Below are 14,385 nucleotides of genomic sequence, written 5' to 3' on the forward strand. Positions count from 1 at the left end.
TCACAGTGACCTAATAAACCTGGAGGACATCAGCACCACTTAGGACAATCACATCCAGGGCAAGAGATCCTAGCGTCTCCTAACAAATGTCCTTCCTTTGACGGAAACCTCTCTCTTACTCCATTTCACTATCCTGGAACCACATCCTGCATTCTAACCTGGAATTTCATTACACAAGAGGGTTGGCATACAGGGGCAGGGGCTTTTATCTCCTAGCTTCCTTTCTCTTGTCTTCCCTTTGAGGAATTATTTTCTCCTCAAGTTGCAGCCACTCAGCCGTGGATGACAGCCCAAGGCCTTTCATGCAGCCCTGTGTGCCAGGTGCTTGGTTTCCTCAAGACATCTGAGCAGGAGTAATGTGTGCAACCCCACTTTTGCTCTTGAAAGGAGAAAATCCCTTATTGTTTACTTCCTCACATCTCACAGCCTAGAAAACAAGGGTCCTAAGCCAAGTCCCACCTAGCCATCAAAGATAACTCTGGAAAAGCAGAGCAACACTGTGGAAAGCACCTGGGCTGCTGGCTAACTCAGCCAGTTCCTCCAGTTCTGTTAAGTATCTGTTTTGTTTGAGCCACTGTGTTTCTGGGTTTCTTTGTCACAGTGTCTTGCCTACATTTCAAAAATACGGTGTTTTAAACTGGAATCTTCCATGACCTCCACAGCATAGGGTCCAAAGCCAGGGAGAGCGGTGGGAGATGAAGAAAACACGAGACCAAGATTGCTCTTGGTATCTGGGACCAGGTGGAGCCACAGCTTGTTGGGAGCTAATGGCCACCTAGAGCACCACGAACTCTTTACTCACAGTGGAATTCAAACTGGAAGAGAGGGCAGGGCAAACAGTGCTATGTGGACTATGTGGCCTAGGCAGAGCTTGGTGTGATTGTTTTGTGATCTGGCATGCGCTGGAAGGGAACAGGGAAGGATACAACGTAACTGTCTCCTGGAGCTGTGCCCTCCAGGGTCTACAATAGGAGTCAAAACAGACACAGCCTTCTCTAATCTATGGAGGAGAAAGAGAGCAGCGAGGAGGAAGGGCGCAGGGAGGAGATGAAGGACCATCTTCAGGCCTGGCCCACAGCAGAAGCTCACCTCATTCCTGCAACTCTGAGTGTGTTGAAATACTGCCTATGATGACCGTTTTGCTCAGGTCTGCAGCAAAATTCTACTGTGATGGTCATTGTTTCTCCTCTTGAATTCATTGTGGTTAACGGCTTGAGCAATTGGGCTTAAAGAGCCTTGCTACATCCAGGCTCCTATTGTTCAGCTCTGTGACATTTGCTTTCTCATCATTGCATCACAAGGTGTGACCAAAGATATGATCTGTTTAAAACTACTTTAAAAATCATTGCAGTAAAAGACACATTGAAGCTAATCCCTCTCAGAATATTTCCCCGGTTTTAAATGCACTTCCCCACCCTCCCTGCACGATCCTGAAGCAGTTCTGGAAGTTTTCTTCTTGAGGGTCTTGATGAGGTTTGAAAAATGGTGACTGTTGCTGCCCAGTGCATCCAACTAAAAGGCAGATTTGTGAGTACAGTGCTACGTCCTAGTCCTGGTGCGACTTCTGGCTTCTCTCAGAAGGTCGAAATGGCAAATGTTTTGAGCTGATTCAGGACATCAAGGCGGCCACCGCAGCAGAACTACAGACATGGATGGAAGAGGACTTCCAGAACTGCCTCAGGAAGTGGCAAGAGCAGAAGGCCACGAGTATCTGAAGTGGGGGCAAGGATATTTTGAGGAGGGTGGATGGCAGTGTGCCTTTCATCGTAATAATTTTTGGAACAGTTTTAACATCTACTATTCTGATCACACCTCTTATGCTATCATCATTGCTTAAAGTCTTCCTCACCATTCTCTGCGGTGAATCTCATCTTTGCCTTGTTGATTGCCACCACAGGACGTGCGGTAGTGCGACTGCATGTTAGCTCTTCTCTGCGCATCTGAACGAGGGTGTCCAGGCAGCAGCATTTGTGTGCCGAAACTGACCAGATTCGTCGTATGTTACAGTTCTTCCCAAGTAATGCTCACTGTAGAGTTGTACGGTGCAGTGCTGCTCGGGGTTACGCCAGCGAACTACAGCCCACAGGCACACATCACCTCAGAGAGCGCCCACAGCCTGGGCTCATTCTCAGCAATGATATTACTGTCTCCTCTGCTCTTTGCTTCCTTTTTTTAAGAGGAAAAATGTTAAAATTAAAGTTTCAATAAAATAAATGTGTGGCAGGGGAAGGGTAATTAAAGGGAGGTTAAAACACAGGAATCAAAATACCGTCAGATGGGAGCAATAAGTTCTGGTCTTCCACATAAGAAAGGAAAGACTGGAGTTCACAGTTACCTGTTATATATTCATGAAGATCTACAGAGTCCAAACACAAAGAAATGGTAAGGAGATTGAAATGCTAATTTACCTGACTTGATCAGTGGGCAAGTGCTGAAACAGCACACTGAGCTCCATTAATGTGTAAAATTGACATGTAAATAAAATATATGAACAACTGTGCCCACAGTACTTTACGTAATATCTGTGGTTTTTCCATCTTTCCCACAGCTAGGAAATAGCTTTCTTTTCATCTTTGATCTCACAGATCAGAGTATTTCAAAGAGGAAAGGGTTGCAAAGGTGGCCTGCTGCAGGAGTTAGCACACTGCTCGCATGCCCCACAGCTCTGGGAGGAGGTGGGAAGCAGGGCAGGAGGTGCCTCCTGGGAAGTCCAGGCCTCCTCACTCTGCCGGAAGTAGAGAAGGTTTTTCTTCATCTTTGAATGTGTTAGTGTTCAGTCTGAGATTTCATTTTTAAATGGAGGTCTCTTCATAAATGTTTGAGACTCACTGAGCCGGTCCAAGCTGAGTGACAGAATTCAGGAGCTCCAGAGAGGAAGACTGATCTAAGTCCAGAGAACTGACTGGTGGTCAGGTGCAGATGGCACCACCTCCATGATTGTTGCGAGCACAAAGTCAACGTCTCCTTGTTTGAGCCTGTGCTATTTGGGATTTCTATTATGTGAAGCCTTGATTGTTTTGGGTTCTCCCTTCAGATCACTTTCTTCTTAGGAATTATCTCTATAGAAATCCTACCAAAGCCAGGGAGCCATCATAATTTAATTTGTATTATTCTGCTTTAGGAGGCCAGATTACACACACAAGTCGAGGAGCGTTCTCAAATTCATACTTCCAAAATCTTCGTACAGCCTATATTTCAATTAGTTCCAAACCCAGAAGTCCAGCACAATATTATTGGAGACATTGGAAGTCCTAAAGCTCGATGCTTGTATTGATTTCAAATTTACCAGAGTTTTGCCCACTCTTCAACTTTTGCTACATACAATGTTTTAATCACTTAGTATTGACTTTAGTATGCACATTAAAGGTCCATTTTATGGTAGGCGTGATGGCACACACCTAAAATCCCAACATTTTCCAAATGCAAAACAGAAGACAGGACGTGCAAGGGCTTCGCTGAGTAGGCAGGCGCCGGTCCGGTCCCTCAGTCCTCCAGAAAAGCTGCGTTGCATGACCTCTCACTTTCATAGAAGTAGTTTTGCTCCAGTGAATCTAGCTGGATACACAGGCGTCACAATGTTCCTCACACTCTTGGGTGCAAGATTCACAGGCAAGTCGCTTTCTGCTCAGTGTCCACAGCCACCGTTGACAGTGGGACACAGCCACTGAGCCATCTTTTTCATTTTAAGGCTATTGAAAAATAAGAAAAATAATGTCTACTGTGGGAGAAAATACTAGGATGGTCTATAAATCACAAGAATTGTTACTGGTGAAGGGCTGAAGCCTACATTTTAAGACATGACATTTTTCATGTTAAACAGTCGGAAGAAAAGGGCTAAAGGTGTAGGGGAAGTGGGAAGGCTAGGGGAAAGGTAATAAGGGAAAAGAGAAAAAAACATAAGAAAATTAAAAAATGGAAGTTGTGGGAGCCCGCTGGCATTCGACATTGGAAAAGTAACTTCTTCTACCATTGAGGCATTGACACAACCTATGACTCTATCTGGCTGTTCTGAGACAAGGGTCTCAGCTAGCAGATGAGATTGACCTGGAACTCACTGTGGAATCCAGGCTGGGTTTATGGGATTATGGGCGTGCACCACCACGCCCGGCTCAAGGACTTTGTTAAATTTGACCTTGTGATGGGAGGAACTCAGATAGCCAAAGATCTGATCTCCTCCCTAATAGTTGCTTGGTGCTTCCTTTGGCCTGCCTTTAAAAGGAGCTGTTTCTGTGAAATAAATGGGACCTCTTGTCTCCACACTATTGAGTGTGCTGTCCTTTCTCAGTCCTCACTCCCCAACTCAGGTACATTCGTGTTGTGACGGCTGGGCCAGCACAGAAAATAAAGTATTTGTAAATAGGAAAGGGAGGAGGAGGTGAAGGGAGGGCAGGGGTAAGGGGAAAAAATGAGAACCAAGACCTGTCATGTAAAGGTACAAGATCCCAGTGGTGAATGTAACTGTACTGTATACCTAAAATGTACCAATAAACTGAATGAGGAAAAAAAAAATCTGAGGAAAGTTCATAAATATATGTTTCATACTGCAATCCGCACATAGTTTTATGTAAGCTATTGGTATAATATAATTAAACATCCAGTTATTACATGATTTAGTACACAAGCAAGCTACTGGAATGAATACCTTTCAAAGCTAAGGGAAATTGTTAGATTTTAACCACCAACATAGGAAGACAAAATAATGTTCTATGCATTATGAGATGATAACATTACCTTGTATAAATACAAAGCAAGTGAAAGAGTGCACGAATCTCAGAAAGAAAACTCTCCCTTCTTCCAACCTCAAGAGAATTGTGGTTCTCGTGAGCATGGACTTTTTGACGTTGGACCTTATTCAAGTCTCCCTTCTGTGACTGCAAAAGCACAAGAACCCAGTGTAGAACACCACCATTCTAGAGCGCATCTTACCTTCCTACTCTTATTTCCCTGTTGCTTCCTTTAAATTATTTTAAATCCTTCATATTTTAAAAATTAAATATTTCTCGTTAGTCCTCAAATCATCTCTGGAGCAGCACAGATACTTTATTGATTTATAGTAAGTTATGCTAATGGCACATGGATGGAGTCACCCACATAAGACACGGAAAGGAATAAAAGCACGGTACGGCACAGAAAGGATCATTATAGTATCCTCTTACTTCTGTAAGATCAGTAAGTAAAAGACGTTAAAGGTACTCGCATTTATTACTTTAATAGTGTTTATAAAGACCTTAGATGTCAGGTGTACAAACTCTGCTTTGCACACAGGGAAATAAAGAAACAAGACAGCAGATAATTCCAAAGGTTCAGAACTTCAGAAATCTGATTTTATACACTATTACTAACTCCACCTTCAGGCTCCCATGCCAGTGGCTCATTGGTGAGATTTTAAGTATCAAAGCTAGTCAGTTTTATTATTTTAAAGTTGTAGATATATTTAAATATAACCATAGAAATGTGTTTTGGCTGGTCCTATTTCTTATACAAATGAACTCAAATTAGGAGGGGGAAAATACATCTTCTAAAATATTTGTGTGGATATATGAATCTTTAGGACAATATTTTCAATAGAATAAAATAACAAAAGGGCTGACTGTTGGGATAGTTTTCATTGATAGTTCAGAGGGAAAGAGAAGAGAAGAGGTTTCTTCTTTTAGAATTCTTTGCCCCATCGCTTCTCGGCCTTTTGGCTAAGATCAAGTGTAGAATTCTTTGCCTTTATTACATCCCTGAGTAAATTTACTCTAGATCTTTCTATTTCAGGTGGAAACTTTCATATGTCACACAGGTCGACTGGGAAGGATCTTGTTTACACTTCTTCCAGGTTAACTATTCCATGTTAATAGAGTTTTCCATTTTAGTTTTTATGGTACTGGGTATTGAACCCAGGACATTTGCACTGAGCTACATCCCCAGCCATTCTTCTGTTTTTGTTTCTTAATTTTAAGACAGCTTCAGTAAGCAGTTAAGTTGGTCAGGCTGGGCTCAAACTTGGGATTCTCCTGCATCAGCCTCCCAGAGTGCTGGCTGTTAATTGTTTTTGGAGTACTTTTCCCCCCCAATTCAACAGGCTTCTTAATTCAAATAATCAATTATGTGTTTACCCTAATTATGACAGATTTCTATTAAAATACATGAAAAGAATTCTGGTAAAAGTTAAAATTCATTAACTCCCTACATCTATGAATCTCAGGAACTAAATGCATTTCTTGAATTATCTCATTTATTATTCAAAACTGACCTGTAAATACCATTTCTACTACTTCCTTCCCAGAGATTGGAAAATCTTACAGAGGAAATGCCATTCATTCAAATTCCACCTGGTCAGTCACAGATGCAGAATCCAGCCGGGTGTGGTGGTACACACCTGTAATCCCAGCATTCGGGAGGCTGAGGCAGGAGGATCGCTGATCGCTGTGAGTTCGAGACCAGCCTGTACTACATAGTGAGTTCCAGGTCAGTCTCAACTACACAGTGAGACCCTGTCTCAAAAAGATGAAAAAACAAAAACAAAATAAACAGATACAGAATCCAAGCCTAACATGGCCTCCTGGCTGCAGTGCTCTCTGTCCTGCTCCTCTGGGACCTGTGAGTACCTAAGGTGCACACTTGGGTGGTAAGATCTGCTCTGCCATCACAGCTCCCCTGTGACACCTGCCACGGCCCCAGCAGTTCTAACCTTAGCTGCAGTGGTTCAGGTGCCTGCTGCTGGACAAACATACCTGAGACCCGCAGCTCAGAGATGGGGAGATGGATTTGGCCCATGGCCTGCTAGCTGCAAGGCAGGAACATCGTGGCAGAAGGCCGTAAGGAAACAAAGCTGATCAGTTCCTGGCTACTGAGGAACAGCCCCAGAGAGGAAGCGGCAATGGACCGCACACAGGCTTCCGGTCACTCCTCCCTGGCCCACCCAGGCACACCCAGGCCATTCCCATGGCTTTGTTTAATGGGTGGTGGACCTGTTATAGACAAAATCCCACTGTGTACTCTCTTTCCCTCTGGTTTAAACTTGTGGACTCATGTGACCCTAAAGAAACTGACTCCCCCAAAGGTCCAAGATCAGCCGGTGTCCTGCATTCCAGTCCCACAGCCATCAGGATCGACTCAAAGACAAGCATGTGACAAACCCAAAAGCCTCAGTACTTAGGTACAAGCACGAGAGCATGGACTCTCATGGTCCAGGCCCGCAAACGGGTACCTTTTGGGAGCTACTGACACCCATTTAGGAGATCTTAACCACCCGCATAACATCACAGGATGCAGAATCAGGAGATGGGAAGAGGTTGAATCCAAAATGGCTTTTAAAAATCCACTGACTCAGTCTGCACCTGTCTCTGGCTTTTTAGTCGCATAGGCAAATCAAGTCCCCATATTGTTTAACCAGTTTGTTAGGTTTAACTCACCTGAGTGAGTACACGGGGAGTTGGGCCTGTGTGGTGAGTAGATGTCTCAAAAGGAGGGAACAGGCATAAAACACATCCCAGCTTTATCAAGGGCTGGCAAAAGTACGATAGTTTGTAGACCACTAAATCGCTCGGTAGAGTCAGTGCCTATGAAACTATTTTAAAAGATATATTTCTAGATTTTCTTTCAGCTGGTAAAGGACATCTCCATATTTTACAGCAGTCTAGTCTCATAACAGTGCTACCAGACAGGAATTACTGCAGCTTTATGGATAAGGAAGCTGGGTGATTTTTCCAAGATAATAAATCTATCAAGTATCTAAGAGCAAGGATTTATAACCGAGTCTTCTGGATTGAATCCTCTTTTCATCCTGGCTATGCAAGCAGGACAGGATTTTTTCTGCCCACAAAACTGAGAAACGGAGCTTAGCTGGCAACCACAGGGAAGGTCAGTGGCATCCCAGCCCCCTGAAACGTTTCTTGAGAACGGACAGAGCTTGTGAAAGGAACGTGTGCTCAGCGGTCGGCGTCTGACCTCTCTCACCGAGGGGCAGCCTTCGAGCCTTCCCTTGAGCCGCCTAAGTGGGCGGCGATTGCTTCCCTCCAAAGTACTGTCTCTCACCAGTGAATTCTGAATGGCCAAAAAATATGTGCATTTTTCCAGCCCATGTTTAAATAGAAACATCTCAAACGTCCCCAAAATAAAGATACCAGCAATTTTAAAACGACAACATTGAGCGCTCCCCACCCATGCAGGGATGTAGGTATCATTATTATAATTATTATGCATGTGAGGAAACCAGGGTTTAGATAAATTAAATGACTTTCCTAGACTCCAAAGATTCACCAAGGATTATGCCTTTAATTCTCTATACTAGAAGAAGGCTGCTGCTGTATTTCATTATTTTTGACCAAACTATTTTCTTAGACTGTCACCTTAAAAGTGCTGCCATTCTGTTCTCTTCCTGCCTAACTCAACGACCTGCTTGGGAGGCCATGGCTGCTGACATTTCTAATTCCCTATTCTATCTGCCAAACCAGAGTTAACATTTTCCCCTCCTGACCCTACCTGAGATTCGGAACAACAGGCGATTAATACATAATCAGGTGAATGAATCATCACTGGTGGACTGCTACTTAACGTGCAACACCTTGAAGAAAGTATTTCACCCATTTAAAACAAATAACACTCATCGTAAGGTGATCACAGACATAAAAATACTATAAACTAAATGATGTGTGTGGGGCTGGAGGCAATAGGAGTCAGCCAGAGGGCAGGTCGGCTGTGTTCTGATGTCTGTTAACTACTTCCTGGGCCTCTATGTACGTCCGTCACCTGGTACTGCACAGGCATTGCCGCAGTAGGAAAAGAGGAACAAAATCCCTTCAGCGTCTTCCCCCAGTCTTACAAACCAGAGCCACAGGCGTGCCCTGGCCTAATCACAGAGCTCAGCTGTGGACTCCCATCATACACCCCACACCGCAGATGGATCACAATTCACACATTGGCTGACTGTCAGGGCTTGGGTTTGAAGAGGCCCTCAGAACCCATGTGCTCAAGGCATGGATGCTAATGGACCTTGGGAAGCCTCTAACTTCATCCCTGGGTTAATCCAGAGAAGACATCATGAGTCCACGGCACTGCTGGGGGGGACGGAGACAGGAGCTGGGTCCTAGCAGAAGGAAGTGGGTCACTGGGGCGTGGCCTTGGGGACTCTGTCTAGTCCTCCCTCCCAGGTTCTTCCCCATCTCTGCTCCCCCACGTTCTCTGCTGTGATGCTCCACCTGACTTCGGGCTGCAGCAAAGGAGCCAGCTGACCATGGATGGAACCCCATGAAGCTATAAGCCAAATAAACCTTCCTGACTTTGTAAGAAAGTAAGCAGGGTTAAGTGAAAAAAAAAAAGTTTACATGAAAAATAATTTGGAATTAATGGTCAATAAAACCTCAAATCTATACTGTCCAATAATAATTGAAATCATTTTATAGATTTCACCTGCTATGCAAAATTTTTATTCTGGCCCTACCATTTTCAGTGACTTGTCCTCCTACCTCAAAAACACTGAGCCCTCAGAGGTAAACTCTCCGCTTCTGTCAGTGCTTTTCAAATTACCAAGCCAAGAGAATCTGCCTTGCAGCTACAGGAACACAGATCCCCAGGCAAATATAAGAAAAGCAAAGATTATTCCATTGACTTTAGCTTAATGCCTCAGTCATGTTTGGCCTACAGCCTCATTTCCCCTGGGTTTTAATGAGATGTGGATCTCCACCCATTTTTGTGAGGCTTATTTTCACGAGAACACTACCATCCATGTCTACTTCTGTGCAAGCCATTCCCACAGAGCCAAGCACAGTCCCACCAAGAAGGGAAATCACCAAATCCTTTCAGTGAACAGTTCCCACTCATCAGAGGGCTGACATCCAGGTCCTATTTTGGGCCAAAGATGCTGAAACAGTTCCTGAAAGCCTAGTTTTATGTATCACAACAAAATCAGTGCTCTTGCTGGGAAACTCTGAGTTATTCTGTATAGTCTGGTGCTTTTCTAAATCCCATCTGTGACCAACTTGCAGTGATGAACTATCTTTGCACCTCCCTACTGGGCTTGGGATTCTCACCTGGCCAGTGACTCACTCAATTCCATCAGGCGGGTCCAGGAGCCAGCAACTCATCTGCAGAGTTGGGAGCACAGGCATCGTTTAGACCGCCATCAAGCAATGAAGTCGGGGCTCTGTCCGTCAAAATGGTTCTGTAGCGTTGATTTGGCGATATCTAAAAGATGGTTGGGGCCCCTCTGGAGCCTTAACGATGCCCAGGGCTGGGAGCAAAAGCTGCTGAATGATTTGCCTGCTCCCCTCGGGTGTGCAGACACCTGCTCCCTAAAATCATCTTCCCTCTCCGAGGCCCAGGAGGAAGTGTGATTCTTGGGCTCTTCCCAGGGCACGGCCAGCCAGACAGCCTTTGAGGGGATAGAGCTGGGCGAGCCCTGGACCTCGGCAGCCCCTCCAGTTCTGCTCATCCCCCTGTTTCTCTCTGCCTCCACTGCCGCCGTCCCCACCCGAGCTGACCGGCCTTCTCGCCCCATCCTGCAGTGCCTTCATGACTGGTCACCTGGCTTCCAATCCCACCCATTTTTCACCCTGCAGGAGAATTTAAATCAACAGTGACAGCTTCATTGTGGCTGCTGTCTGCGAGGGCATTAGCTCAGCCTCCTGTTTCACTCAGGATGAGGGAAGATGAATCTGAATATGGACAATAAATGCATGAAAGGACCAGGGCCCTGCCAGCCTCTCCAGGATCGATGTCTCTTTCTCTCCAGGGTTCCTGCTGCCCACACTCACTACGCTCCCTCTCCTTCAGAACTGAGTCAGATCCGTGAAGCACTGACCCCCACCTACCGCCCATTCTCCGACACGTGACTGGCTCATTTCCACCCGACTTGCACCTCGACCACTGACCCATGTTGCCCAGTCACAGCCCATTCTCTCCCACCCTGCACTCCGCCTGCCTGACGGGACTTACGGCTGAGGTGACTCCGTATCAACACTTCCTGCCATTATAGCTCTGTGACCTCAGGGACCATCTAGCGTGTTCGCGGTATCTTAGTGCTTATTCCCGAATCACAGTGAATATGAATTTAATGAACTCATGACAGTGATTAGACTCTGATCTCCTCTCTACTACGAGAAACTCCCAGGAAAAACTCGTCCAGCCCTAGGGTGAGTTCTTACCCACTCATTGCTGTTTCTGGAACAGACTGTAATTTCTATCAAATTTGTGAATTCCTGTGTGCCATTTTTAAGCATAAATGAAATACAATAAACATTTTAAAGTCAGTTGTGTACTCTTCCTGGGGCTAAATGCATCTAAATACACGTGAACATTTATAAATATTTATGAATATAAATATTAGCATATTCTAATGTACATGTACTTTTATGATGTGTACTGCATGCAGACTGCTTAGGGAAAAGAGTTTGGAGGGGGGCTGGATATACAGTTCTAGATATTGAAAACACCTACACGTGAAAAGTGTCACCATGTCCGACTCACCTCATTTCCTGAGATTTCCTCCACTTGGGTTTCCTTGTTATATCATCTTCCCTGAGTCCTACCAGAAACTACTAATTTAACAGAGGATATATGCAAATGTAAAATTCTCCAAAGATGATCTGTGAATAGCATATTCCTCAGAGGCTCAATTTAAAGATACCAGACAGTGGTCGGGAATTTGGCTCAGTGGTTCTGCTGCCAGCCTCGCAAGCGCAAGAGCCTGAGTTTGATACCCAGTACCATGAAAAAAGTATATATATACCAGACAGGACATGAAAGTGATGCTGATAAATTGGGAGCTTAGAAAACATACCCGTCGTCTCCCTTTCTTCTTTGGCTCTACACACTGTGTACATGATAAATACGCACAATAGCCCATTTTCATTGTCATTTTTAATTTGTATTATAAAATATTAGCTTGAAAACAAGACAACAATTCAATGAACACTTATATACTCATCAAACAAATTATCAGGTTTTGCCACATTTGTGTTATTTTCTTTCTTTTCTGACATTATATAATGTCTATCTTACATAACTCAGAATTCATCTCTAAACAGTATATAGGTTTTTTTCCCTAATCACATTACAGTTATTACAGGATGGATGTCAATTACTCCTTGATTTTGTCTCTTGGAGGTGCACTTGTTTGAATCAGGATTCAGACCAGACCTATGCATTACATTTTCTTGCTATAAAAATCCATATTTGGTGGTCTCTTTTAACCCACAGTGGATTCAGCCCTCTAATTTACACTTATGCACTCAACTACCATGTCACCAGCCCTGTTTCCCCACAGAATGGCCTTGCCTGTGTGGTGACACTTAGCTTGTTCTTCTATCGTGTGTTCTAACTGTTGCCTCCTCCCTGTAGAATATATGCTCCAGGACAGCAAAGACCTTTGATTGTGATCACTGTGATGTTCCTAGTGGCTACAATGCTAGGATCATAGTCAGTGTTCCATAAGTATTACTGAATGAAGAAATTATTCTTGCTTATTGTGACTAAATATAAATCTCAAACAGACTTTATAAATAGCTATATTTTGCATGCTTTAACAGTCTGATTGCACAAAATATTTTTTATCTGAACACTACTAGATGTAATCATTAATTGGGATGTGGCACCTGGACTTGAGTAAGAACCAACTAGAAGTTAGGAAAGCTCCAGTGTGTCTCTGGATGATTGACAAGTAGGCCACCAACTTAGGAGAGAAGACCCTCCATGGATGGGGTGGCACCAACCAATAAGCTGGTAGCCTGGGCAGAATAAAAAGGCAAAGAAGAAGGAAGCCTGCTCTTCTTCTCCAGAGAAGCTCTGGTCTTTGTCACTGCCTTTGGACATTCGTCTCTGGCTCCTTCAGTCTTCCTGCTCAGACCCTTTGTTCCCCAACACAGACTCGCACTGGACTCTGCAGTGAGCTCCAGGTCTTTAGCCTTTGATCAGATCCTCCAGGTCCTGGCCACAGATGGTGGTTTAGTTCAGGTTCCATTAGGGTTTTGTATCTTAAAATACAGACTTTAGGGAAAGGTAGATGAGTTAACTTACAGCAATGTTTTAAAAACTAGATTTTCTCCATTTGACAAGAGGGCCTGCATATTAACAGAAAGTGGTCTGAATCAAGGAAGAAACTGTAACAAATGCAGTAGGGAAAACAGTGGGAGGGGAAAAAATGTCACCTACTTTTTAAGTTTTGTCAGATGGTCTCTTATACAAAATGCCAGAGGATGTTATGATAGATTTGCAGACACGTAAAATCTGGACCATCAAGAGACTCTGAATAGCAAACTGTTCTGTGATCTCATGATTAATTTGAATGTGAAGCCCCATGTAACCATTTCCCCATAGCGCTACTCTGAAAGAAAAAAAAAAAACTCATCTCATAATTTCCAAAAGAAGCACCGTAATGGACTTCTTATGAACAGTAATAACCGTTCATATTACAGTTCTTACTCAGCTAGATGGGGCTCTCCAAATGAGTCCAGGGAATGGACTTTTCACCTGTATATCTAGGCATAATTCAGCTCTTTGTTCACCTACCAGGGAAATAGTTTTACAAGGCTTCACAGGAATTTATGGATTTTTCCATACTCCACAACTTTTAACAATATTTTTAGTGTCTTTGAGAATCCAGAACTGGATGCTGAAAAAATTAACTTCTGTCAAGTAATATTCCAGACAAGCTTTTATTTGATGTTCTCTATTACTCATTAAACATTTTTCATGCTGACTCTCAATACAAAAACAAAATTAGTAGCAAGTGTGCAGTGTGAGAAAAATGAAATGGTTGCTTCCAGCACACCTGCATGTAAAGGATTTTTGATATAAATGAGTTTTTATCTACCTAGAAAATTCAGGAGATATGACATTAGAAATAACCTGGACAAGGCTGGGCGTGGTGGCGCACGCCTGTAATCCCAGCACTCAGAAGGCTGAGGCGGGACGATTGCTGCGAGTTCGAGACATAGTGAGGTCCAGGTCAGTCTCAACTACATAGTGAGACCTTATCTCAAAAAAAACAAAGAAATTACCTGGACACAGGGACATCATGACCACAAAATTACTGTATGGAAATCAAAATCAAAGAGCTATTAGTCTTATTACAGAAAAATCTTAATGATATTGTTAAACTAACAAGAATCTACAATATTAGTTTTCCTTATATGACAAATTTTTGAAATATGTAATAAATGTATGAGGACCTTCTGCACTGTCTCTGCAAATTTCCTATAGATGTATTTCAAAGTAAAAAGTATAGCAAAAATTAATTTCAAAAATAAACCATAAAACATAATTATAGATAAATAAAACAATTTGTAGCTAATTTGTTTTGTCTTTTTTATAAAAACTTTAAAATATTTTAACTGTGCAAAGTATAACTTTTTTACTATACCATCTATATTGTGACTCAATAGATTGATTCCTGTTTCTTTC

The 14,385-nt window shown here is 43.3% G+C and overlaps 1 pseudogene; it reads left to right on the forward strand.

The window, feature by feature from the left end:
- Positions 1-5,667: 5,667 nt before the first annotated feature.
- Positions 5,668-5,840, forward strand: LOC117286084 (annotated as a pseudogene).
- Positions 5,841-14,385: the final 8,545 nt, after the last annotated feature.

Source organism: Fukomys damarensis, unplaced genomic scaffold, assembly GCF_012274545.1.
Source record: "Fukomys damarensis isolate Sample0158 unplaced genomic scaffold, DMR_v1.0_HiC HiC_scaffold_14, whole genome shotgun sequence".
In the NCBI taxonomy this organism is placed as follows: Eukaryota; Metazoa; Chordata; class Mammalia; order Rodentia; family Bathyergidae; genus Fukomys; species Fukomys damarensis.